The sequence below is a fragment of the Schistocerca nitens genome, chromosome 9, assembly GCF_023898315.1.
Source record: "Schistocerca nitens isolate TAMUIC-IGC-003100 chromosome 9, iqSchNite1.1, whole genome shotgun sequence".
Taxonomy (NCBI): domain Eukaryota; kingdom Metazoa; phylum Arthropoda; class Insecta; order Orthoptera; family Acrididae; genus Schistocerca; species Schistocerca nitens.
This window is the reverse complement of record NC_064622.1, coordinates 6,423,635-6,450,855: the sequence shown is the minus strand read 5'-3', so window position 1 is coordinate 6,450,855 and position 27,221 is coordinate 6,423,635. Positions and strand designations below refer to the sequence as shown.

Below are 27,221 nucleotides of genomic sequence, written 5' to 3'. Positions count from 1 at the left end.
ACGTCATTCTTGATTTCCAGTCTTACTACATGAACAACGAAAATGCAATAAGCGATAAGCTTTTTTCACCTTTTTTCGGATGGGAGGAGGGGGGGGGGCTGCGAGTGGGGGAGGTTGTCAGCGAGAAAAAGTTTCGTAATGGTTTGAATTCGTGTGTAAGATTTGTTGAAAGTCTCAAGTGCTAGAGGAATAAGTTAGTTACGCTGCCTGAAGACATACAGACAAGTTTCTACGTTAATACTTGTCTTACTGAGTAGAGTATGACAGCGTTTTAATTTTTTAAATTCGGCCAATAATTTTAAGAAATACCGATCAATCAAATTTTTGTTGACCCCGAAGCCGTTAGATAAGCAGCCTGTAACTTGAATGGTGTACCACGAACCACAAAGCGGCTAAGCCGTTTAGTAATACAGATGCCGACCGACTACACAGGCTACAACGACAATCAAGCGGCAGGGGTGCCACGTAAATAACTGGTTTTCTCTTTTCCTTCAGAAACAGCTTCCGCTAGCTAAAAGAGAGAAGGAGGCACTCGGTGCACGGGCTCGGGAGACACGTTGGGGCACTTCGCGTTGCAGCCGCCGGCCGCCTGGCACCACTTGTTGTTTCGCCGACGCCCCCACACTGAGCGTTTTTGATTGCAGTCTGCGCCCAACAGACCGGCCAGGTGCCGGGGCGACATTTAAGCCGCTTGCGCTGGGCTATTTTCATACTCAGTTTGACTTTCAAAGGATAGCGAAGGGCACTCGAGAACAAAGCTCTGATGCAATGAACGATACCACATCGTGCCAGCCTGTCTTCTTTCTAAGAAGGCACAGAAATATCTTTTGCCTGAAACACTTCATGTAATGAATATACTCGCAGTATTACTCAGCTCAAGATGATGGTGGTGAGAACATCGGTATGGGCGCGCTACAACCAGACCTTAAGCAACTATACTAAAATCTCTTGCGTGGACAACGTGGTTAATAGTACTAAATGTAGTTTGTCATAAGGGACTAAAAAGGGTACACCAGCCATAAAGCAACGAACTAAAACCTCCAACCTAAAATCTTAGGCTGGAATCCAGACACTAGACAAAATTTTAAAAGATTTAAAATACTCGACGCCTAAAATAGAAGCCAGGCCTCCACTTCAATATGCGTCTTCCTTCTCGTCAAAGGAAGACTGTACTGAGTTACAACGTGGTGTGTAGCGATCAGTAGGCCACAAACAACCCACACTGGCGCATCCTACCGTCATAGCATGCATCCACGCTTTATGTGCACACTTATTTCTTCTAAGAGCTAAGCATTCAGAAATTCGTCATGAATAATCCATCACAACTTGAGAAGGGCAGTAATGTACATACCTACAACAATGGACGGAAAAATGACCTCATTACTCGTCGTTGGAGCCATCAGTGGCTCAGAAGAGTTCAATATGTAGCAAGAAAATTTTTTGATCATTTGCCCAATAACGTAAAATACCTAACAGGTGGCGAAGCAAGTTTTAAATCTAATTTAAAGTCATTTCTCCTCGACATTTCTTTCTTTTACATTCACGAATTTCTACTTAAAAACTATTAGCCAATTCCACATAATTTCGATAAAAGAATCGTTCATATGACATATGGAACATGTCAGTAAATCGTTTTCGCAGGCGAAGTCGCGGGGAATGGATACCGTCGGAGTGACAGGGTATTGAGGCACGCCACACACGGATTCAGTATCCGCACTCCACATATCCCAATGTCAGCCACAATATAGCTCTAGCTGAACAGAAAGATGGTAGACTGCAACCAAGTCGCACACAGTGTCACAGATTTGCTTGCAGATCTTTTCCGCTGCTAACACTGCTTGTTCGTTTCCCCTGATTCTCTGGTACCCATCAAAACGATTTGTTTGCCCTGCTCAACTCATCCTCTCCTTATTATATGCTCTAAGCGCATTGCTTGCAGAAATGGCCCTTGCAGATTAGTTTTGAGGCCAATGTGGTAGTGACTGTTCTAAACCCGAAGATGGTAGCTTTAACTCCGAAATACGTATCGGACATAAAAATCTACGAACCAAAACACAGCGGTCGACAAATTTTTATTTTTTAAAGATAGCTCATATATATCACTCACTGTCTCTGCGTACCACGTCAAATCATTATCGATTAGTTGAAATTCAGTACTTAGTAATTGATTAAATTTATGTCGTGACTGAAATTGTGTAACAGCAGAGCAATTTCGCTTGTTGACGTACGTTCCTACCATTATTTGTAAGCCCACAACAAGAGTGGGTGAAAGTAACTTTTACAAACCGCTTTCCGTTAAATATCATACTATGCCGCTCTCCTCTTTACCTTCGAGTACTCAGTTTATACACGAAGATTTTTATGCCTGAAAAGTGTCGCAACTACAGATGAGGTTCCAGCCTCAATATTGCTTTACAAATCGACATTTCACCAAAGGGTTACGAGCAGTTACATGCATTGCAAAGTAAAATGCTATAACACCCCTAAGCCCATTATTATTAAATGTGGCTTAAAATAAAAATTACCAATTAAGAGTTGTAGAAATGCCCTAGATTTGACCGTAAATAGGTTGTGCGATTCTATTACTGATGCAAATCATCGCAATCTTTCCGAAGATTGTTTTCATAAATATACGACAAAACTCTGTCGGTAATCCAATACAGCCAAAGAACGTACAATACGGCTATGCGCTTACACTACGCTGATGTGCTTCCTGTGTTATTGAATGCATAGCTCAGACGCAACCTATGCCTAGAAAATTTCATTACCTAAGTCACTTTCGCTCTTCTAAAAAACTGATGTAAATTCAAATTAACGGTAATGACTAAAATTAATTAAAAAACTAGTGACGATTTTCGAGGATACAATTTCACTCATATGTTTATTGACGGATGGATGTTAACGTCGGTTACCTCGTCCAAAAAGAAATTAATGAAATTATGAAACCCGTTAACAGCGAAAATAATGCTTCAGTGGATGTGCGACTAAATTTTCGAAGAGAAACGAACGTATACAATACTGAGTCGTTATTATGGCAACAATATTGAAGTAGAAAGCCTTTAAACACAAACTAAACGCAAAAACGAACGTATACAATATCGGGTCATTATAAAAGCAACAATATTTGAAACAGAAAGCCTTTAATCACAAAACAAGCGACCATCAGACTATCCAAAAATAAATTTTTATTGCGGACAAATATACGAGGATCACTCCAGAAGAAATGCACACTATTTTTTTAAAATCCATCTTTTATTCTACATGTTTGAAAGTTTTACAGTGTGTAGATACATCCTTTAGGAACAATACTTTCATTTCTCCACATAATTTCCATCCCTCTCAACTGCCTTACGCCATCTTGGAACCGGCGCCTCTATACCCGCACGGTAAAATTCTGGACCAACCTGCTGGAGCCACTGTTTGGCAGCGTGCACAAGGGAGTCATCACCATCAAACCTCGTTCCACGAAGAGTCTTTCAGTTTCCCAAAGAGATGATAGTCACATGGAGCCAAGTCAGGAGTGTAAGGCGGGTGTTTCACTGTTGTCCATCCGAGTTTTGCGATCGCTTCCACGGTTTTTTGACTGACATGTGGTCGTGCATTGTCGTGCAACAGCAAAACATCTTGCTTTTGCCGGTGTGGTCGAACACGACTCAGTCGAGCTCAATGTTTCTTCAGTGTCGTCAAATATGCATAATAATTTATGGTGGTTCCACTTGGCACGATGTCCACAAGCAAGAGTCCTTCGGAATCGAAAAATATCGTAGCCATAACTTCTCCAGCAGAATGTGTGGTTCTGATTTTTTGTTTTTCTTGGGTGAATTTGCATGATGCCACTCCACTGATTGCCTCTTCGTCTCTGGTGAAAAATGATGGAGCTATGTTTCATCACCTGTCACAGTTCTTCCAAGAAATTCGTCTCCACCATTCTCGTACTGTTCCAAAAGTTCGCTGCATACCGTTTTTCTTGTTTCTTTGTGAGCCACTCTCAACATCCTGGGAACCAACCTGGCACAAACCTTTTTTAACGCCAACACTTTCAGTATTCTGCAAACACTTCCTTCCCCTATCCCAACGTAGCGTGCAATTCGTTCAATGTGATGCGTCTGTCAGCAGTCACCAATTCGTTACTCTCTGCACATTGTGTGGAGTGTGTGCAGTACGTGGCCTGCCGCTGCGAGGACAATCCTCAATATTGCCGTGCCCGCTTTCATCACGTAACCTGCTTGCCCACCGACTAACTGTACTGCGATCGACAGCAGCATCTCCACACACATTTTTCAACCTCTTGTGGATGTTTCCCACTGTCTAGTTTTCATAGCACAGGAATTCTATGACAGCACGTTGCTTCTGACGAATGTCAAGTGTAGCAGCCATCTTGAAGACATGCTGTGACGGCGCCACTCACGGGAACAGGTCGAACTAAGTTTGAAAACAAGCGGGAAGGATGTATCTACACACTGTAAAACTTCCACACATGCAGAATGACAACTGTATTTTCACAAAAATAGTGGGCATTTCTTTTGTAGTGACCCCCGTACAAGATGTTTCAAAGTGTTTGCTACAATTGCCTAGTGGTGATAGACCACGTCATGGGGAACAACTTCTGTTATAGACAAAATGTTTGCCGACGCTTCCCGGCGACTCTATACGTTGTTTAAAACTATCCACGAAGCGTATTCGCAATAACGAATAGGCGCAACCATCAGCTATGTAATGGAATGACGACAATGAAAATTTGTGCCGGAAAGGGATTCGAACTCTGATTTCCCACTTATCGCGAGCGGTCGCTTTACCATTTGGTTATCCGTGCACGACTCACTGCCAGACCCAAACTTCCACATGTCGTCAATCGTGTGTCTAGAGCCTGTACTCGTATAGCCGTTACGCAAGGTTCTAAGATGCCTACTACCTTCTCCGTATCTATCACGGCCAAGTTTCTCTCTCAAACCAGCTGTGTTGGTATAACCACAGCGACCAGACCAATGTTAATGCTGCACAGCTTAGAGCAGGCACCTTACTTTCAAGGACCGTGCACCTCAAGTCTAAAAACGGGACCGTGTGCCTACCGGTACATGCCCTATCAAAATCACTCAGCTTGCCATTAAAAATCTTCACATTGCGTTCCAACAATGAAGAGGATTCGAAAGAAGACACTGACTCCATAGAACTAATAGATTTATTGTCTCGAGCACAAGGCACGGAACACCTTTCTAACGTTTCTGCGCACACCTACTGTGCTTATTTCGGCTTATTATTTTTCTACCGATCTTTGCCAACGACTCGCTTCTAATATTGATGAGTTCTCAATTCTGTGCACAAACACTGCATTATTTAAAGGATTTATCGAACTTCTCACGATAGTCCAAGTAGCGGCTGGCGCCAAACAGCTTCTGGGGGCTTTCCCTGGCAGAAGTGCTGCTGTGCTAGGCCGCTGTGTGTCAGGTAAAGACATCGATACTCGAGGACTAACTATGAGGTACAGGCACTGCATCGACTACAGCCGTTACGGAATAACATGAAATGAACTCTGTAATGGAATGCAGGAAATGAAAATTTGTGCCTAACCGGGTCTCAAACCCGGGTTTCTCGATTAGAGCTAGCAGTCACTTCATATGTCGTCAACCACGTGCCGACGACCTGTACTCGTACATCCATTATGTATATTCCTGCACAGAGGAGACATTTTACTTGCAAGTCGCCTTCGCTGTGTCGGCGGATAAGTACACGATATTGAAGTGCCTGTGTTATTACGATGCTGTGTTCCTTCGGATATGCATCCATGTGTCATTCCGAATTACGACGCAACGTATTCATGTCCGAAGGAACATTGCAGCGTAATTCGGAATAATACGGGCACTGGAATATCGTATAGTTTTAAGACTGGTTATGCCCCTGTGAGACAGAAGGGCGCAGGTACGGTAGTTTTCGGCGTTCGTATGCAATGTGTGTTGCCTATCATCCAGTCACTGAACTGCATAAAAAGGAGCTGGACTGAGCAAAATTGAAGTTATTGATTTGCCTGCATAATATCTTTCTCCGCTTAGAGACACTCATTCTTACTTTTTTTTTGTTGAAAATCACTATCAGTTTACATGGGTAGGTACACATGGTTATTTGACCCTGATAGCTCAGTGAAATCTCATCCTCCCAAGGTCGGCAAATATTAAAGAATGCCTAGCGAACATTTTCTCTCGAATAAAAATTGTTGCTTATGGCGTGATCCAGCACACGTACACGTTTGTCACAAACACAATGAAACACCCTGCACATTCAGTCAGGTTTAACCAAGCTTGGTACTGTCGCCTTTACAGCGTACGAATTGCATATAAAAAAAGAAAGACCATTAAACCTGCCCCGTCACGTACAAAACCTGCCACGTACAAAAATAATATTTCTGAAAGATTCTATAACACGCTTAAACGAAACTGAAATCAACGGAATCGATGTCTCACTCAGTGGTACTACGTAAAGTCCTTACGACTTCAATCACAACTATAACAGAGCGACCAGCAACTAAAGATACCAACATGGTGGCCACTATAGGATTATAAAAACCAGTACCTTTGTACGCAGCCAGAATCCTGTTCCTGATTAGCGGTAAAGGACTACTCGGAGATCTGGAGAATAAAGGGCGCAGAATTCTGGTATCCAATTAAGAACGGTGTTCCAACAAAAAAGTTTACTGTAAAGTAGCAATACTCACAGAAACAATCCGTAAGAGATGGTCATATGAAATGAACTGACGGAAACTGGCTGATTAAAAAAATATATTAGAAGTTTTCAACACAAAATAGAAATGCTACGGTTCACAAGCACCGAGACGTCAAACATCTGAAACCAATTCCGACGATGTTTTCGACAGAGGTCTCTTTCGGAAAAAAGAAGTGACGAACGGGATAAATCCAAAGGAACAACCATAAAAAAGTCTATGTACCCTGTGGACTAACTCGCAACCAAATCCTCTCAAAAAAAAGAATTTAGGCGCGGAAGAAATAGAAGCAAATGCTGAATCAACACTATTAACATGGGCCGAGTTGTCCCAACGAACAAACAATAATAGTAATAATGAACAAAAGCATTCCATGAAGACTTTTTTGTTGATTTGATCAGCTACGGCGTACCAAATATTTGCCACCGGCACTTGTTTTCATGGGCACCCATATTTACTACACCGACAAACTCGTTAAGATCATCTGACTGGTGTTTTTCACTGGCTCTTTCAACAGCCTCGAAAACGACTGACCAACTTTCACTAACGAACATGTGTCAATGGCACGATCGTCTCACTGTTTCGTATAATACAAAACAACCAGACTCTTGGGGAAAGCCTATTTTTGCAAGCTGGATTTTTAAAGGATTATATATAATCGCACGTAATCGCCATCTTTCTTATCGTGCTTTATCGTCTGCTTTTCTCCACCAGTCGAAAAAATATCTTCCCAGTTACGATCGAAATACCGTATGACATGCTTTCAATTTCCCGGAATAAATCCTACATTTTCAGTATTAACTTATGGCCTTTCAGAAGTGCCATTACGTGCAGGGGGCTGTGTACTGTACGTTGTACGAACAAGCAATTGAACCACTTAACTGCAAAGAACAACTCTTTCAATTGTTTAATCGTAGAATCTTCGCGTATCTTGCAGGCACATACCTCTCTGAGTTGCGTTGGGAACAGTAGCATGCAATAAAAAAAGGTAAATTTTAACTGAATATTTTGTCGCAGGCAAAAAGTAGTAGTCCATTGCTTTGCTCAGAAATTCTTTTGCTCGCTAAGTAAAGAATTCTGTCATTTCTAAACGTGGGCTTTGTTTGTGACCCGTCTCTAATCAACTAGTCGTCGTCGTGACATAAAACGCTTACCGAACTTCCAGCGATAAAATAATGTTGGAACAATTACACGAAGGTACAGAAATTAAAATAAAACGAGATTATATTGAGTATTAGGTGTCCGAGAAGGTTCATTATCATCTGAATCCACCATAGCTCAAACTAGTGGTTTTTTACGTTTTGGTGAATGCTTCGTCGACCAGAAAGCAACACTACATCAGACTGTCCTACTTGTACCTACCAGTTGCTTTTCAACTGCAATACCATGTCCCGTATAAAAGAAGCTCCCCCCCCCCCCCCCCCACCTCCCAAAAAAAAAAGTAGATCTCGAACTTCAAAGTGACTGCCGATTTTGTGGCGACTGCCTAGGAGGGGATAACCACGAAGCTCCCATAAATAATTGACGATATGTAAGATGCATTTTAACACAGCCACCGTTAAATCAATTCGTCGACCACCACTGAAACTAAATCAAACATCCACTGAGTTCTGCGTGGTCTTCGTTAGCTCGACGAGGATGAAGCTGTTTATGTATGGTGTAGTGGATGTACACGAAATAGTACGTTTTATATATACATATATTCAGAAATGGTCACAGCCACACCATTCACATTTGTAACTCCTGTGCAGCTCAAGATGCCAATACAGTTGGCGTTTAACGTGACGTAGTTGTATATTACATGCTTCACCAGATCGAGGAATTACAGGAAACAATTTTATGCATGTTGGAGCACGTCGGAACGGAGCAGCGATCCGTGAACACTTCTGAGAAAACATCTCTCAGAGAAATGAATATGGCTTCAAGGACCAATCGACTGGTGACGACGTTCTCTCGATGTCAGCGTATTCCACTTATCTCTTTGAGGCCACATCAAGTTTTTACATGATAATACTACACACAAGTATATGGGTGACATTGTCTATTCTTGTTAAGGATAATATATGCAAACATTTTTATGAGGTTGTATAATATTACGCGTCTTATTATTTGAATTAATTATATATTAATGCTCTACACTGTTAAAGGAATGCACCCATCTGTTCCTACTTCACGACGGTCTGCGTAGAAAATTTGCACTGACAACTCATTCTAAGAGCACAAAGAAGTTTAGCTATGATTTGTGATTAGGGAAGATATTTGGTACTGCTGTAAAGATGGAGTTATACAAAATGGCTCACCGTTTTGGTCTTGTCATGGTATGACAACGGTACGAACGGAATACTGACAACCTACAGTTTAAAGCAGAAAACAAATAATTATCACCATGGGAGTGCACCGATTGCAAAAAAACGTAACAGATTCACTCTCAAGGTTATTCATGCCTCAATCGTAAGTACTGACACTATTTCTGAGAAGGGAAGTATTCAATTGAGGCATTAAACAGTAATGCACTGAAAATCTCACTGTACATTTTTAGAAAAGCACAAGAAATTTTGTATTAGGTTCTTAGACATTATGATAGCTTTGAATGCAACAAATTTAGTTTTTTTTGTCCACAGTAGTTAATTTGCAATTAAATACTTTAATTTAAAGATAACGATATTTAAAATTGCGTTTTGCAAGTAAGTACATTGAAATTTAGTGTGTAGTGTTAGATGAGATGTATCTATATTTAGTTGTGTACTTCTGCTTTAACGTTAACTTTATACTTTATATTAACTATGTAGTTAATTTCAGGCACAAACCATTTGTGTTTGCATTTGGTCAAATTAGAAATTCTTATTAAGCTTAACCTAAAACACAACGCAACTAAGCAAGTGCTGTAAAGCCAATAAAAATTATAACAGTAATTACCCGTAGGCCGTTACAAAGCATTGTTATGGATCAAATACCTTCTGCGGGAAGGGTTTCATTTCGATAATGTGTAAGTCAAGTTATTTAAAGGTGATAATTTGAAAACAGTACAGGATGAATCGCATTTGTATTTTAAGAGTTATACGAAGAGAATACTGTGTAGATTTCGGAATGTGAAGTAGCTTTAGGTCAATATCATACGATATATTCAAAAGTTGGCTGAGTTGGGACACGTTGTTAAGTGGATCACACCAAATTCTCACAATCCACATTAATTTGGGTTGCTTAAACGCCACTTAAACGATAGCAGTTATTACTGAATATTAAGGCATTTTTCTTTCCCTGCTGAACGTTGACTGGAGAGTGGATTTTCATGCAGGAGATAAGAGTCACATTAAACACGATAATCTGTCATCGAATAAACAGCCGGCCATTACAAGGTGGTGAACCGCTAGCTTAACAGCTGTTATCAGCTGGTCGCCGGTAAACAAGTTGTCGCAAATAACAGTAGCGCTGGTCTAGAACCGTGTCGTAAGCGGTTGCCTGGCGTTATGCCAGGCCCACAAGAAAACGCACCTTGTCGCCCTTCCCGGCAACTGAAGGACGTGTGCAAAGCAAATGTTCAGAAACGTGCTTAATTCGTTATTTTGATGCGTGCTCAAGTTGCAAAAACAATTGGCAGATTGTAATGATCACGTGGCAAGGAGTTCCGTTACAAAATTTTCTGTAGCAGTTGCTGTCGTTCTCGCGAGTTATGCCGGCGGAAAATGTTTTGGTACTGGGAAACGTTAGTCTTACGGCAGTCGGTTTATTTCGCCAGGAATTACAAGAGGAGACTGTGTGAGTACGTCTACAAACAGACTGGATGTTATGTCGACTCCATCTGATGACTCAAGAGAAAAGCTAACATATTTGGAGTTCCCGAGCGACACTTCTAAGAGAACTGATTGACAATACTGTATGACTGAATGTGGTTCCATGACTGCTGGAATGAGTGCTTTGTGTAGTCTTGTATAGTATATTGCCTTGTTTGCGTTCTGTAGACGAGACGGCGGTCCAACTGTAGAAGATCTTGAAGGCAGGGCCGGCCCTGTGACCGAGCGGTTCTAGGCGCTTCAGTCTCGAACCGCGCGACCGCTACGGTCGCAGGTTAGAATCCTACCTCGGGCATGGGTGTGTGTGATGTCCTTAGGTTAGTTAGGTTTAAGTAGTTCTAAGTTCTAGGGGACTAATGACCTCAGATGTTAAGCCCCCTAGCGCTCAGAGCAATTTTTTTTAAAGGCAGGAATGTCAGGCCAGTAAGCGTCAAATGTTTTGTGATTTCTGTGGAGTAACTAAACTTGAGTAACCTTCTTGATTGTGAAAGAAAGAGTTTATAATTCAAAAATCTGACTAGCGTATGGAATGAGGTGTATTGTGAAGGGTAGAAGAGCAACTCAAAAACATTTTGTGCTATCATGGATATGCCACCACCTCTAAGATTTGAGAAAGACACACAGTTAGTTCTGCTGAAAAGTGAGCCCTGGAGCAATTAAAGAGCCCAGAATAACAAGGAGAAACACGAAAAGGAAAAGGGAAGACGAACATGTGAACCAAAAAAATTATGCAAATGGAATGTATTGGCAACAACAAAGATCAGTCAGATCAAATATAAATTTGAATTAGTTGGCTCGGAGCACTATGAGACTTAACATCTATGGTCATTAGTCCCCTAGAACTTAGAACTACTTAAACCTAACTAACCTAAGACATCACACAACACCCAGTCATCACGAGGTTGAATTAGTTTCCTGACATGTTTGCTAGATGTCTGAATTTTTTTTTTAATTTTTCAGGATACTATTTGGAGGAACGATGACTACAGAGACTGCCGTACTACCAACAGGAAGCAAAACCCATACCGATTAATTATAAAAAAGTAACTTAATTTTAGTTATCAAATGTAAACATTTCTAGAATAAAAAATTATGACTGAAATTACATGACTGCAGTCTATTTTTTATATAGAGATGTTGTTAATGTGTATTTAAAGTTTCAAGGATCTAAATAAGACAGTTAAAAGTCAATATGAGAACTAATATGATTAATTGCATATCAAAATATACTTCTATTGTCCTATAATTTTTTATCCTACTAAGAATTCGTGTTTTTTAATTAGAGCCGAACTTTATGGAAATTTTTAATATTTTTTCAGGCGTTCACAGGCAAGTTACCTTCGCCGCTAGACTACGACGCCGGTTTAGAAATCATCGCTATTTTCAAGGCTCATAAGAAATTCTGAAATTCTTTTGTGCGGATTACTCGTATACGAGGGCCCACAAGGGTGAATTGTTGTAAGGTGTGACACCTGGGACCCGAACCTAGATCTCGGTTAGGTGGTTCCCAAATGTCGATCTCATCCCTGGGGACCTTCCCTCGTTGAACCGGTTTTACTACACTTATAAAAAAGACATCCTCGGCAGAGGCAGCAAAGCAGTATATGCACACAAAACAAACTGTAATACATAAATCAAAAGTAAAATGAGCTGGTAATGTCCATCGTCCCCTTTCTCCGGACGTGGCTACCGCAGAAGAACCAAAGTGATGCCGTCGCTAATGCTGGATCCCTTTTGACCTGCAATTGGAAACAAGTGATTTTGTACTTTAATGGGTTTGTATTGGGCAAGCCACGAGTCGAGTACCATGCTGTTGCTCGAAACAACCGCGAGAATCTCCAAGGGATAAAGCCGATTGATACTTTTTGCGAAACAGCTGATTTAAACAGACTTGCCAAGCTTCGTCGACTAGGGCTTGATCTATCATAGAATGTAACACACGTGACTGTCGTGATATTTTAGCGTGTCCTATGTCGCATAACTAGACACTTTAGGCGTCGAAACTGAAACGGTTTCCTATTTTTCCAAAGTCAGATACAAATATAACGACGTATTGCACTAACGATGCTACATTATGTAGCCCTTAATGTCTCCAGATCTGTTTTGTTGATTTTGCAGAAAGAGGTCTTTACAAACACCCTCTTCTTCATAGATGGCACGCAAAGAAGCAGACCTCCTGCAGGTCTAAGGAGCAACCTTAGGGACGGAGCGAGGTGGCGCTGTGCTTAAGAAATTGCACTTGCCTTCGGGAGGAAGGCACTTCAACTTCCGTCCTAGCCATCCAGATTTTGGTTTTCGTGGTTTCCTTAATTAGCTTCAGGAAAATGCCGAAGCGATTCCTTCGAAAAGGACATGCCAATTTTCTTCCCCAACTCGAGTAAGTGCTTCGTCGATCTCATTGTCAACGGGACGTTAAACGTTTATCTGCCGTCCTCCCCTCGGAAACCTTAGACAAATGATTCCGAAGAAAACTGCCACGGTTTATTTAATGTATACTGACAGGTATCCTACGATCTTTTTGTCTGGAAAATTCCACAGAATGAAAATATATTTTCGATCGTGATCTTCTGTAACATAGGGAGTCACTATGCTGAGTTAAATCTATTCTAAAAACGAAGTAATTCGTGCAATAACACAAGATCCATCCGAATTTTTGCTCTAATAATAAATCCTTATCCTCGATTCTTGACAGAATCGAACTCCCATGTATGAAACGTCACATCTCCCAAACTACGTGTCGTACAATAATATAATTTTGCAGGTTCATTTAAGGGTATATGTAGACAATGCGTGGAAATTGTGAATAGAGTTAATTGTAAAGTGTACTGGATGAAGAAAGAATATGTAGTAAGTGATAAGAATTTTTCTTTATTCCTTTTGTGGGGCGTGCCAGCGAGAAAAAGTTTCGTTAAGATTTAAAATATTGCGTGAAGTTTATTGGAAGTTGCAAAGTCCTCTCATTCTGGATGAATATAGTCTGAGTAATTTGCTCGCGGTGAGTAACGCTCATTGTATAAGTTATTGCGCTAAACCTACGACATACGATTATCGTCACACTAACCACCGCAGACACATGAAGGCGACATTTTGCAGCAGAAAATGCCACGGCAATCATTTCTTGACATGCGACCTACCGATCGTTGCTAGTAATACTGCACTGGCAATATGAGCGTACCTCTATGTGCAATGAAAGAGTGCAGTTTCTATTCAGCCATCCGCTTTTCGGCTCACTGTATTGAGAACAATCTTCAGTGGCAAAGTACGTAGTCCCTATAGCTGACAGCAACTTGGTGATAAAGCACGGATGCATTCTGTATGCTGTACTGACAAGTGTATACTGTATCGGAAGACAGATGACCAGTCTCAACTGCAACAGTCCGGGAACGACACGTTGTATCACCGAAAACATTTCACAATAAATTGAGGCGAAATGCAATCGGCAGAACACTGAAAGCGCTTACTCAGTTGCACATAGAGATACCTACCATTTACCAATACAGCGCTATTGGCGAATCCTGATATTACAACTGAACATCACAAGTCTCGTGTTATTTTTCACGAATTCAACCTAGGTCACAGGCGCATACAACTAATACATTATCATACAACACGAGTCGCTTGCGGCAAAAAGAGTTTTGCCTTGTCTGAGAGAGGCAGAGAAATGGTGAAAGTGCAATGTGTCACTGTGCATCAGAGCAGCTCGCCCGCCCGCCCACGCACCTGCTATCCGCGTACTGCTTGTAATCCGGTGTAGCTGGCCAGCCGCGTCGCACTAACTGGGTCCCTGGACACGGGCCCACCACTCTTTAGCTCGCCCAGGATGTTGCGTCACGCAGGCTATCGCCTCCGTCCCCACCACTCTACAAGGTGACTCGCCACATCCCTTTTTATTCCCTGAATTGTTCAACATATCGAAACGAGGTTTTCTGTAAACGACAGAAGGCTGAGTGGCACGTAATATCGTTAGACGGTTAATACTATTACTCTTGTATTGATATTTTAAAGTTCAGGAAGAATAAATAAGAAAACTTTATATCCTGTCAAAGGTGGCAAAAGACTTGGAAGATCAATTGAACGCAATGCTGAAAGTCTCGAAAAATTTATACTTCAGTATAAGACAAGTTGTTATGTAACGTCGGTACCAAAAAATCTCTAAAAGTTCTTGAGCCAATTTACTTCACATTTTTGCACCACACTAATGAACATGTGGACAGACATTGGCTATTTTATACTTTTTAACGAAAAAATTTGTAAATATATAATTAATATGGAAATGGGAAACGTTGTTACCATAAATATTTAGAAATTCTTGACCTATTTTCTTTAGATTTTTACACAATACATAAATGAATATTCAGACGGATATAGGCTATATATTTTTAATATAACACTTGAATATGTATGTAATACATAAAGGAAAGGTCCAGAGCGGGAGAAGGAGAAGATGGACAAAGAGAGGGGTGGACAGAGGGAAGGGGAAAAGGATATAGGACTTATACCCAATTTCCAAACATATTAAGCAATTGCGAAGCGTTGCTCGGTTTGCTATGAAGTTATAAAATGGAAATCAACAAAAGCAAAGCAAGGGCAATGGAGTTTAGTCAAAATAACAACGGTGACACCACGACAATTAGACTTAGAATGAGATACTAAAAGTAGCAAGGGAGGAATTTTGCAAAAAATGGTTCAAATGGCACTATGGGACTTAACATGTGAGTCATCAGTCCCCTATAACTTAGAACTACTTAAACTTAACTAACCTAAGGACATAACACTCATCCATGCCCGAGGCAGGATTCGAACCTGCGACCGTAGCCGTGGCGCGGTTCCGGACTGAAGCGCCTAGATCCGCTCGGCCACCAAGATCGGCGGGAATTTTGCAATTTGGGCAGCAAAATCCAGTGAATAACCTTAATATTCGGACACTACGTGATTTCTACTTTGCTGCATTATAACTGTATTCGGAATAAAAGAAAAATATAATATATCCACGTATTACATGAAGGTAGATGTCTAGTAAACAATAGTATGAATGTTGTTTACACAACGTATAGAAATAAACCACTCTCCGACGGTCACGTTACTTCAATATGCAGACAGACGGCAGTGCCACACTTGTATTCACCGTTCACTCCGGGGTAAAGTCAGAAGGCAAGTCGCCGGCAGGAGTGGCCATGCGGTTCTAGGCGCTTCAGTCTGGAACCACGCGACAGCTACGGTTGCAGGTTCGAATCCTGTCTCGGGCATGGATGTGTGTGATGTCCTTAGGTTAGTTAGGTTTAATTAGTTCTAAGTTCTAGGCGACTGATGACCTCAGCAGTTAAGTTGCATAGTGCTCAGAGCCATTTGAACCAGAAGGCAAGTGTGTGTTTACAAGTGCGGTCCACTGCCCAGACGGTACGATGCCACGGAAAGCTAATACTAGTTTTGAGATACGACAGCTTGTGATTTTTCACAACGCGAAATTTAAATGATACAGACAAATTGCTGCCACGCTCAACACAAGAAAGAGTACTGCGGCAGATATCCTCAGACGATTCCAAAATGAGGACCATATCGACTCCATACCGCAAAAGGGCCAGCCACCGAAGCTGGATACATGTGACAAGAGGCAGCTAATACGGAAAATAAAGAAGGATCCTACTCTCAGTGTACCCAGATTAGCAAGTGAGCTGACGATTCGCAGAGCATTGAGTGAAAGTGGCTACAATGGAAGAGTGGCCAGGAAGAAACCCTATGTGAATGAACATAATCGAAAGAAGAGATTGTACTTTGCCAGGGAGTTTATTACGAAGGATGAAATATGGTGGAACGACGTCATTTTTGCCGAAGAAAGTAAATTTAACGTTTTTGGGTCCGATGGACGAAGACTGGTGTGGTGGAAGAAGAAATAAGAATTTACAGTCACAAATATTAAACCGACGGTAAGGCATGGAGGTGTGTGTGTGTGTGTGTGTGTGTGTGTGTGTGTGTGTGTGTGTGTGTGTGTGTGTGTCTGAAATCCTAAGGTACCAAACTGCTGAGGTCATCGGTCCCTAGCCTTGCACACTATTTAAACTAACTTAGTCTAACTTACGCTAAGAACAACATACACACCCATGGCCGAGGGAGGACTCGAACCTCCGGCGGGAGGGGCCGTGCAATCCGTGACACGGCGCCTCAAGCCGCGCGGCCACTCCGCGCGGCTAAGGCATGGACGTGGCAGCGTTCTTATCTGGGGCTGTATATCGATATCTCTGGACCGCGGGAATTGGCGTTCATCGACAGTATTATGGACAAATATGTCTATTTGAACATATTAAAGAACAATTTATGGAAAAGTGTTGAAACCATTGGGATAACAAACCCGTTCAAGTTCTACCAGGACAATGACCCGAAACATAAGGCTCGCACTGTGCAGGAATATTTGCTGCACAATTGCCCCAAAGTCTTACAACCACCACCTAAAATCACCAGATATCAACCCCATTGAGAATGTGTGGGGAGAACTGGAGCGACGTATTAGAAAAACACCAGCATCGTCCACGGAAACTCCGAATCGTCGATTAAAAGAAGAATGGGACAGTCTACATGCGGACTATTTAAAACAGATCATTTGTAGTATGCCGCAGCGTTTGAAAGAAGTGATAAAACAGAACGGCTACCCCACAAGATACTGGCACACTTAATGTTCCACAAAATCTTGTCTTGAAATGATTAGTTCTGCAAAGTGTTCTAATATTAATGCAACGTGTATATAGGACCGATTTGTATTTAAATAGTATTATAAAAGAACTTAAGTACGTTATCTTAATAATGTCTATGCTATTATTTACAAGAAACATCACGGAATATAATATTTGGTTATACTTGTTTGTTTTGCTACGAATAAAGTTATGATGCTACTTGGTTAACATGTCATAGTGTCCGAATATTAAAGTGATTCACTGCAGCTTTCGACGGCCGATGTAGAGAGGGTATAAAAATTTGGCAATGGCAAGAAGAGCCTGAAAAAGAGAAGCATGTTAACGTCTCATATAAATTTAAGCGTTACGAAATCTTTTATGGAGACATTCATCTGCAATGTTACCTTGTACGGAAGTGAAACGTGGACCACAAAAAGTACAAACAACACGAAAAGAGAAGCTGTTGTGTAGAGCTACAGAAGACAACTTTTTTTTTATTTCGTTCTAAGGCCGCTTCTACCTCAAATAGTGCGGCACAAAACGACACGCCAGCTGAAGTCCGAAGAGCGGGCCAGAGCGTGTTCCCGTGCGACACCAGACGCAGCGCTTGCACCATACATGAAACGCCCGTATTTTTCACTGTGTACACAACACTTTCGTCCTTCAAGAGCGACTGCTTGAGCTACCAGTGTTTAGTACGACTACTTGAACTACCAATGTTTAGTACACAGCGCATTCCGAACAAGTTATTCCAGAATCACGTCCTCCGGAAATTTGTCGCCTTCCTCGGCCGGAAGGACGCGAACATGCCGTGTCTTGCCAATAACTTGACGAGACCTCGATCGGGCTAGAGTTATATTATCTTTAGACAGCTTAATATTAAGCTACGGAAGTAACCATTACGTATAATTAGTATGCATTTCAATGTTTTTTTTATTTTTTTATTCAGAACTGGAACGGATGTTTGAACGAGTAAAGTATCCTTCCTGTAGAATTGGCGTAAGTCAGCAGACAAACCATCCGATGAAGAACTACAAGGCAGGGAAAGAATTACGCATCACCACAATATTACATGAGTCACTATTAAGGCCTGTTAATCGTACATTCGTTAGAGTTGCTAAAGGAAGTGTGTTAGTGAGTGTGTGTGTGTGTGTGTGTGTGTGTGTGTGTGTGTGTGTGTGAGTGAGTGAGTGAGTGAGTGAGAGAGAGAGAGAGAGAGAGAGAGAGAGTAGCTGGTTGAGTAAGTAAACACTAAACAAACGATATGCGGATCCTACCAAATATAGAATCAGCGGAATCATTATCGCAAATTGGTGCTTTAGTAAAAGTGTCTCCCCTACCAAATTCGGACATAATGCTCGAAGTTTCTCTTCAACGACCTGGCAAAACCTAATATCTCTGGATCAAGGGCAGTTCTTACACAACAACAGAAATAACTTCAATGCATCGCACGTTTGCGACAAGGGAAAAGGTACTGCATTCTGCGTGTGGGGCTTCAGGAGTGATGAAAAGATGTGAAGGCAGTGCCGTTGCAGTTGAGCATTAGGGTAGTAATTAGCTTTTGTTTTTCTCGGAAATGGCCACGCTGGCAGATGAGGTTTAGATTGGTACAAAATGGAAGGGGGAGGAGGGAGCATAGAACACGGGGCCTCCATCTCCCTCACCTTCCTCCGCCCCCTTCACTTGTTTCCAAAATGTCGCCCTCGGTGTAGTTCTTTTTCCACTTGCGCTGGAAATAGCTCTTTATCCACGAAACATTGCTTGCTCTGTGGATTAGGTAAAATTTGTGTGTTTCTTAACTTGTGCTGGTGCTGTATCTATCGTAATCCAATGCTACCAGAATTCTGATACCATCAGACAACCACTCCAACAATCTTCTAAACATGTTTTTTCACGCTGATAAGATCCAGTTGGTTGGTTGGTTTGTGGGATTAAAGGGACCAGACTGCGATGGTCATCGGTCCCTTAAGATCCAGTTGTCGACAGCGTTTATCATTGGCGATGCCAACACAACTGTCCTTTGAGAGTATGTTTTCATTATCATGATGTGTCACGACGCATTTCCTCATACTTTAGGACCAACCGTAGATTTCTTTACCCAGAATATAAAGGCTGCAGTGAGTCTTCAAATCGAATTCTCGGCGTCGATTGGAGGGAGCTATTTATGGTCATACAGCTCTAGCAGCATGTGAACAGAAACAATTGCTTGCGTATTTTAAGAGGGCTGACCGCATTGGTTTTAATCAGAAAGTATACAACACAAGCCTCCTTAGCTACAAAATCTAATGTATCACATTCCTAAATTCCTATGAACGCGCAGTACGTGCTACGTAACAGAATGACACTAATTTCCGCGGTCTCTGCGATGGGAAATAAAGGTGGAGATAGTCCTGAACAGTCCTGTTTCCTGGATACTTAAGCTGAACGAGTTATAAAACAAATCGATAGCTAAATTTAAACTTACTATCACAACACATCTCATGGAATGCTCACAAGAAAACACTTTTCTATTGATTACAGTATATTTATTCGGTACAATAGACTTAAACACCCAGAGGAAATGGAACATTCGAGAAAAGAATGGATTTACTAGGTTTGTGTCAATCAGTTCTAAACTTCAGAGAGCTACAGTTCTTGATTGAAAACATAGCACCACACACACGTGTTTAGAAACGCGTTCGGACAATACCTGTTTATCGCCGTAAACCACCTACGTCTCTTAAAACGGCGAAGTCTAGACCTCAGCGTTACACACTTCCATTACCCTGTCTAATTTGTACATACACTAGCCGCCAGATGGCCTACAAAGGTAGCCGATGCTTGATGAATATTTATTGCACTCTGGAAATTGGGTGTGGACCATGGCCTGGAATCAGGCGAAAGTGGAACATACAAACTGTACAGTGTACACGTTGAAGAACGTGGAAATATTTATTTCAATGAAGAGATAAGGCGCTGTCATGTTTTGGAATACGGGCGAATGTGCAACAGACAAAGTTGTACATCTTGAACAACGCGAGGAATCGCCGGTACTTAACGGCGATTCGCTGTTCTTCAGTCAGATGAGAAGCACAAACACGTGCATTCTGAAATCACTTGTGACCCGTTTAGTCCCTTACGTTAAAAGCACTGCAAATTTTTGTCTGTAACGCAAAGATATATTATTTTGGTTTAAGCATTCCAGAGTACGGTAGCACCTTTGTAAAGGATAACCACCATCAGTTTCTCCATGGCCCAAAATAGGAAATAAAAGGATTTATGATTTACTTTAATTACATTTCTGCAGCTGCCATACCCAATGTGTATTGACTGCAAATGCACACTTACGTGAGCCCGCATCTCGTGGTCGTGCGGTAGCGTTCTCGCTTCCCACGCCCGGGTTTCCGGGTTCGATTCCCGGCGGGGTCAGGGATTTTCTCTGTCTAGTGATGGCTGGGTGTTGTGTGATGTCCTTAGGTTAGTTAGGTTTAAGTAGTTCTAAGTTCTAGGGGACTGATGACCATAGATGTTAAGTCCCATAGTGCTCAGAGCCATTTGAACCATTTTGAACCACACTTACGTGCAATGCTTACATTTAGCAAATCTGTTACCGTATTAATAGCTTCCCGAAGTGCACCTAACAAAGGTCGCTACGTCAAACGTACATTCCCTATTCTCCACTATAAGAAGTATAGCAATCAACTGGAATCCTCATGTTCTTTTTGAAACAACCAATAATTTTAAGAAGCATATTTCGAATTGGACAAGATGCCAGACGTGATTCATCAGCGTGTATTACATTCACATGCAAGGCATTCCAAACCCTAAGTTCAAAGTTATACAGGTGCAGAAGAAACTAACGGCAGCAGATGAATACTTCAAGCGGAAAGATGTCTTGAACAGTTGCGAAGCACGTGGTTGTATTGTCCATGAGGCTTCATTTCAGCGTGATGGTGATTTCAAATCCCATGATTTCTGGACCGATGAAAATCCATATACGACGCTCGTCTCGGAAAAGAAGCAATGATTCTCTATCAACACGTGGGCTGGAATTCTATAACATCAACGGGGTTCAAATGGAGCTCTATTTTGGGCCACTCAGTTTGCACGGAACTCTTTACATCGTGTAAATTCTGGATATGTTGCCATAGTTACAGGAGACTTTACCTCCTGCTGTTCTCTAAAGGATGTTTGTCCAGCAAGCCTTTCGAACGCAGCCCGCGAAATGAAATATAACTCCCATCCTCAGACTAATACTTTGCATTTGAATATAGCTCGAGCGGTCCTTTTGGACCACGACATTTGTCTTAATAAAGTAAGAAATTGCTGAAAATGAACATCTTCACACGGAGTTCGTTACATAAGATTATGGTGAATTTCTGGTAAGATTCTAATAAGCTCTTGGTAAGGTTCTCGTTAGCTCCTGGTATCGTCTTACTGTTATACTTTTTGTCCCTACGGAGTTAACCTGAGACCATGGGTGTACGAAATCCCAGTAACTGAGCTATCCTAGCCGACTGCCTCATTGTACAACAGACACAAGGGATATTTGAGAGAGTGCTACATAACTTTATGAGTTCGTTTAGTCCAGCTGTCGTCACTTTGAACTGTTGCTATGACTTTCAATTTTCGCTACAAGGAAAATTTGCGTACGACATTAAAAAGATACTACATATTCATTTCCGGCCATTGCTACATCACGTCAAAAGTATTCAGTTTCGCATCCTCTGCGTGAGCCTGACACGCTCTGTAGAGAGGAAGAGTGTTAGCAAATGTTTCGCATCGTGAGAACAAGAACGTTGTCTGAGCGACGGTGTGTGCTGTAAAGGCACACAGCTGTTTGGCTGGGATGTTAGCTTCCCTGGCAGAAGCCCAGCAAAGTCGAGACGGTGCTCTGACCTCCAGCGGCTGTGTCAATGTCAAACGCTCACGCCTCTCTGATAACTATGTGAAGGCACTAAGCTGTTGCTAACTGTATGGAGAGCACAGACTTCCATTTTTATCAACGCAGAACCACCATTGTTTTGACACATAGTCACTTTTTATCTTATTTCGTAATTACGACACTTTTATATCATTTGTGATTGGAACACCCGTCTTGGACCGAATTCTAGTTTGGTGTCTTGTATCACTCCTTATTGATGGAGAACCCCCTGAGCGTGGACACCATTCAGAAAAATACTGCAACAGCAACTCTCCCGCCATCCCAAATAATTCCTATTTTTCCAGCATCCGTGGTTATATTCTGTTAGACGAACCGTGGTGAATATACCCAACGATACAATGACATTATCACGAACCATCCTGGCTGATTAAAAATGTGTGCTGTACCGGGATTCAAACTTGAAACATTATTTTTCGCGGGCAACGTTCTTACTGAATGAGCTATCTACGCACGTGTCACGAGCCGCCCTCAAACCTTCAAGTCCGCCAGCATTATTCTCCCACTCTCCAAACCTCACAGCAGCTCTCTGGAATGACTTACGGGACTATCACTACTAGAAGGATAGATACCGAAAAAAAGGCACTGTCGCAACCTAGGACTTGTTTCCACAACACATTTTTCATCTCGCTGCGGAGTGTGCGCTGTTTTGAACCTTCGTGGCAGTTTGAAGCTGTGTACCAGACCGGGACATAAATCTGGAATCTTGAGCTTCGTGGGCAGTGCTCCTTTTAGAGAGACGGAGGGAGGAATAGTAATAGCCTTGTTGAAAATGCTATTTCTGCATTCGTCCGAAGACATTTATTATTTTCGGTGGCTTCCCTAATCAGGAGGTTCGGGAACGAATTTCAATCCACGCGAAACGTTGAAATTAGCTGCTTAAGAAGCTCAGTAACTAATTTCTTACAATTCATATTCTGATCAATTCCATTTGTTGCATAGTACTTAATCTACTGCATTTTTCCGAAATTAATGGCGAGTCCATCTGGAGAATAACTTAGTAATTCTTAGTAAAAAGACATTAACAACTTCCAAGCAGATTAATTATGACACCTGTCATCTGCGAAACATGCCAACTCTTCCTGACGCATGTTAAAAAGCAGAGTAATAATTAAAAAATACGAATGGTACCAAAACGGAATCCTGCGGGACTCCATTCGCGATTTCATCCCAGTCGTTAGCTTTTTGATAACCATCTCCCAAAGAGCCATACAAGCAATCATTTTTCCTTTGCTCCACCTGTCAATTTCACGGAAATAACAGAGACAGCGAAAAGTTCTACGGACACTAAAATGAAATACAAGAGAAGCTTCTGCGGTATCGAAACCCCCCTTCCCAATGTAACACCACACCCTGTAGAGAAAAATTGTAAAAATCTCTAGGGTGAGAAAGATCTCCTTCCAGAAAAACAAAAAATCTGCAAATGTATTACTTGAAAGTTCTTTAAAAGAAGGAGTGCGATTAGTTCAAGAACAGATTCTTACAAATGTGGCAGCAGTATAAAAGAATCGCCCTCGTATTTCGTCTTCATCTTCCCGCTTTCAACTCGTGGTTTCATTTGCAGTAGCGATATTCAACTGTTGCCGATCTTTTCAAGTGGTAGTAGCTGTTGCATACTTTATCCTTCTCCAGTGTGTTTCTGCCTGGACCTTCCTGTGCCATTCTTTCCCTCCATTCAATCTTTGAATATTATTTGCACCATTATTTCAACCCTTAAAATGTCAAGTTTGTCGCCTCACTCTTACTGGTTCCATACCAATAAGAACAACATTGTCTCTTCAACTTCTACAGTTAACCATAAGAGAAGATATATAAAATAAACTCGCAATTACTGTCGGCGCCGGCAATGTTTCTTACTTAAGAGAAAACTGACGGCTATTGTTTCGCAACGACAAATACACTCTCAGGTCTATTAATAAAAGCGTACGGCAATGCTCCAAGCTCTGTACACAGAAACCATGCCAGGTACTGTGTATGTATTTTCCTATCATAATAGGTGTATGCTTTTTAGAACTTAACAGACCAATTTACGTATTATTATTCTATTCCAACAGTGTTCTAATGACATTCATCAATGGGATCACGTATGTTGTGGAAGGAAGTAATTTGCAAAAAAATTTAACTGAGAATGATACAATTAAACGCAAACAAAAAATTTAAAAATACATTTCGTCGAAAAGTAGCAGCTTTAATATAATACGTACTGTAAGACGCATCTCTCTGCAATTTAGTCCGCTGGGTATAGAATTTTTAAATAAAACGTTCGAAATTCCATTCCGTGGTAAGTCAGTTTCTTTTTTCTGGCAATAACGTTACTGTTAGCCAAGTAATACTTTGTGTACTGAATAAACAATCAACATACTAAATACACAATCAATAGAATTCCCCGTTATCGAGATACTGAACATTACTGCACAAACCAGTATGTGCCACTAGTGTTTTTTTCATCGACCCAAAAAACAACTACATGCAGAATTGGATTGCATTGTTTTAATGACTTCTTTATTTACCCAGAAAAGAGTACGTAGTGATCTGTGTGTTGGAAACTTTGAGGAAAGTCATCTCATTGACACAGACAGACTGTGGGGCGGCGGGTGGAATTATTATTTACTGTTGCATAAATGTTTGAATGTTGAAACACTTCCCGGCCGATTATCCATATGTGGGGCGGCAGGTGGAATAATGTTGTTTAAAATGTTCCTATTATTTATGCTGTCTTTCACCGTTCTCATCACTGGCTTTCTAACTACAATATTGGCAACCAGAAAGTGATTAGCAAAACGTGAAGCCTGTAATCAGAATTCCTAGTGCCCACTTCATCTGAGAAACACACTTATAGCTGCAGCTTATAGCTCTGAGGAATTAGGAGATTGTCTGGGATTCATAACCAAAAACGATCGTGAAAAAAAAAAAAAAAGTTCGATATATTCTGAAATTCACAGATTAAAAAAAAAAAAAAAGTATCCACACAATCTGACTAACAGAGCAGTTCAGAGTCTAATGCGCTGATGCCACTATAACTGTTCAAATTAAATATTTAAATGAATGCTCGCCATAATTTGATGATAATGTTCATCAAACGCCACGCTAAATAATGGTAGAATGTCTGTCCCGCGGCGGCACGTGAAAATACGACATACGCAAACTGAAGATATATCATTAAAGTCATCCCAGAATTAACACTTCTCTCGAAAATGATTTCATGGTTACGCGTATCCCGAGTAAATTAATACGGCATCCGAGGCTGTTTGTAGCAATGATACCGACGCGACGCGATTCCCGACACAGATGGCATGCTATTCAGCGTCTGGAGAGAACTGGGGCCTTTCTTCGCCTCGCAGCGTTCTTATATATAAAGCCGCGGTGCGGACGGCTAAGGGAACGCCTGATCAAATCGGCTCTACCGACTAGCCGCTGGGCTAGTAATGCACCACTTTAGGTTACCAAATAAATCATAGCTTCTTTTGCTGATGGCCGATGAAGCTCTCAATTTAAATGTGCATTCAGCACACAGGTAAGTAATCATAATAAAAATTTGACGTGGCTAAGTTAAATATTTTGGGCGAGAGAAATATTTTAATTACACTGCACGCAGTAGACGAGCTCTGAACTTGCCCTTTGGAGATACGCTATCGCTATAGTTTTATAGTTATTCAAATGAAACTTCTCACATCTTTATGATTATAGCGGATCTCCAATCTACTTAAATATAAACATCCTAGCCTTATTTATTAGCCTACTTAATCTATCTTGCTTCCTTAATTTTTAAGACAAAAACCAGAAAATATTGAATTTCAACTAAAATCTTAAATTGTGAGATCCAGAAGACTGTTTATATTAAATATTTATGAAAAAGGAATCTAAATATAAATTTTTAAGTCTCTAGCTCTTTTCTGTTGCGCCAATGATTTTTACAGAAAAAGTCCAAATTTCGAAAATGGCTACAGTTATCGAACTGATATTCAACACATATTAATTTAGTATTACTCCTGACATGCTAGAATCGTTTCAGGTTATTTATTTAATTTTAAAGGTACTGCGCAACATTTATGACGTCAGAGCTAGTTACAGCGGACTGGCTGGCACACAATAGAAAGACTGATGTGCATTTATTACGGCGTGAGTAGGCTGCTTCCCTACAAGACCGTCAACGCATTACATAAAAACGTTTTGGTCCTAAAATGGAAAGATTATGTCAGCACGCAGTCAGATATGCGAATTACAATTCAGATAAAAATATATTCATAAGTATATCGCAAAGCAACAGTGGTACAGAGATACGTAGAAGTTCTAGCTCTTGAAGAGCACGTGATGTTTCTTTAGCTGCAAGCGAAGTGAAGATAGCGATGGTAACTATCCCGTCGACGATGAGTTAATTACAGGCGGAGTACAACCCTGGATGGGGTAAGAAACGGGCCGTGTTGTTTTCAAAGGAACCATACCGGCATTTGTTAGCCAATTCTTGAACTAGTACTTGCACCATTTGCGTGACATATTTTTTCTGCTTGGCTATAAATTTTGGTATAAGTGTGTCTACCATGACTGACAGTCGTCGGGAAAAAAAAGCACCTCAGCTGAATTACCGATACTAGACTGGATTGTCAGATTAACAGATATTTATCAGCTCTCTCTTTACTGAGTAAATGGGATCAAACAAACAGTTGCATGTCTTTGTGAGTGTCCAAATATCGACAATTTTCTTGAAATGGGGACTGTAGTAATTCCTAGATAACTAAAAAAAAATAAATATTCAGAGCTTTTCTCTCCACGTTATCTAGTACGAAAGTCATAAGAGTTTACTTTATATTACAATCACATTTACGATGTAATACTGGTGATTACTGGTTTCCGCTGTTGGGAAGCTATCCTCAGATTTTTTCGGCTAGGTTGAAAAGTAGCATGTTACTTCGTCTTCGTTTTACAATAAAACTCAAGTGATTTGTAACACTGCCTTTACAGAGTGCGCAGTTTTTTCTCTGGATCTCTTTGGTCTCGTCTGCTAACCAGGGTCGTCAGAGATGAACACTGTTCACCGCGTGTCGGCGATCCTAACACTATGCTACATCTGTACGAAACATAGCAAGGTGGCACCAAGGTTAAGTACTGCACTCCAATTCGGTAGGAAGGCAGTT

General features: G+C 41.1%; 1 protein-coding gene across 3 annotated transcripts in view; it reads right to left on the bottom strand.

The window, feature by feature from the left end:
• The window catches only part of LOC126202948 (fructose-bisphosphate aldolase), a 139,347-nt gene that overhangs the window by 70,055 nt on the left and 42,071 nt on the right, over positions 1-27,221 (bottom strand). Inside the window, exon 1 of one of the 3 annotated variants that reach the window (XM_049937051.1) lies at positions 14,224-14,375. The exons of the other annotated variants lie outside the window; for them this stretch is intronic. The gene's annotated coding sequence lies outside the window, so the exon portion shown is untranslated. Of the gene's footprint in view, positions 1-14,223; positions 14,376-27,221 lie in introns of those variants that run through there. 3 annotated transcript variants of the gene reach the window in all.